This window comes from Sinocyclocheilus anshuiensis, unplaced genomic scaffold (genome assembly GCF_001515605.1).
Source record: "Sinocyclocheilus anshuiensis isolate Anshui unplaced genomic scaffold, SAMN03320099.WGS_v1.1 scaffold477, whole genome shotgun sequence".
Lineage (NCBI taxonomy): Eukaryota > Metazoa > Chordata > Actinopteri > Cypriniformes > Cyprinidae > Sinocyclocheilus > Sinocyclocheilus anshuiensis.
In genome coordinates, this window is record NW_015536549.1 from 3,664,326 (window position 1) to 3,665,907 (window position 1,582).

The 1,582-nt window shown below is 38.2% G+C and overlaps 1 protein-coding gene across 1 annotated transcript in view; it reads left to right on the plus strand.

Annotated features, from left to right (window-relative positions):
* LOC107700221 (vesicle-trafficking protein SEC22b-B-like) overlaps positions 1-1,214 on the plus strand; it is a 20,514-nt gene extending 19,300 nt beyond the window's left edge. Inside the window, exon 7 of the transcript XR_001635532.1 lies at positions 1,198-1,214. The gene's annotated coding sequence lies outside the window, so the exon portion shown is untranslated. The remainder of the gene's footprint in view (positions 1-1,197) is intronic.
* The last annotated feature ends 368 nt before the right edge of the window (positions 1,215-1,582 follow it).

The following is a 1,582-nucleotide window of genomic DNA, read 5'->3' on the forward strand; positions in this document are numbered from 1 at the left end:
GTTTCTGTACCCAATATTTAAAAAATGTACAAATGCAATAAAAATATTGGTATCGGTACTCGGTATCGGCAAGTACTAAAAATAAAAGTATCGGTATCGGGCAAGTACTGGAAAAAGTGGTATCGGTGCATTCCTAGTATACACCTGTTTTTCTATACTGGTGGGGACTTAAACCTGAATACACACAGACTCATGGGGACTCGTGTCATGGTGGGGACCTAAATTGAAGTCCCCACGGGTAAACAAGCTAATAAATCACACAGAATGAAGTTTTTTGAAAATCTAAAAATGCAGAAAGTTTCCTGTAAGGGGTAGGTTTAGGTGTAGGGTTGGTGTAGGGAGATAGAAAATACAGTTTGTACAGTATGAAAAACCATTACGCCTATGGAGAGTCCCTACAAGGATAGTGAACCAGACGTGTGTGTGTGTGTGTGTTTTCATGGCAACATTAGTTGTGAATTTAAATATATTTCAGATTGGCCCTATTTACTTCCACTGTTACTGTAACACAAATTTTTCCTAATTGCATCTACTTCCGGAAGGCCAAATAAAGTGCCTTTGCTTTCGCACTGAAACACCGCGTCTCCCTGACATGGCTGCACCAACACGACTGCTGTTCCTGAAACCACGCCTTCTTTTTCATAACGCGGCATTATGCTAATATTTCCACATAGTGACGTAGATATGTGGGGGCGTGTTAGAATGAGCCGTTTTAGGTAGGCGTGGCTGACTCTTAACTTTTATAAAGAATATCTCTTTGGATTTGAGACTTTAGTCTTTGCAACTTTACAGATCTTCTTTATGCACCAAGAGCTTGTAACACTCCAAAGAAAAAGGAAAACTTGAAATCGCATCATATGATCCCTTTAAATTTCGGCACGGGATTGCGGCTATTAATAATTCTACTCATTCACGCAGGTTCCGCGCTTATAACGCGATGACAGATGACGGAACTTATCATTTGCACGTGCTTTTAAGTCTTAAGAACTCTCATTTTCTGTGCGCCCACAGATCGCGATAAGGAAAGTGACAGATTTTAATTATTAAAGTTTGCAAATGTGATATTGATTTAATACAACAGTTCAATAAACAAGTACTGCCTGATTTTGCTCTATTTCATCAACGAAAATAGTTCCAAATAAAGTAACAGCTCAGCCGCTGCGCATCTAAAAGCAAACACAGCGGTGTTTCATTCAGGAATGAAAGTGCGTTTTTGAACGAATCTAGTGAGTCAGTGATTCATGATTACCCATTCATAAAGACAGTCACTTGCTTCATTCCTGAATGAATCAGCCGTTCAAATGAATCAATTTTCGCATTTGGTCTCGTACTGTATCGCGTACCTTGTCAGTGTCGTGCGCTTTGCTTGGCCATTTGTTGTGATAAACAGGAAAGTGTGTTCAAGCGCCAGCAAAACAGTGTAAAGAAATACTCTTTGTGAGAAGCAGAACTAATGTAGTTTGATTTGTATTAGTTATCTGTTTTAGTTACCGTTGTAGTAATGTTGTAATTTTATTAGTTTTTTATTGTCTATATAGGCTTTTTATTAAGTTTTAGTTTCATTTAATTTGAGTTATTTCAG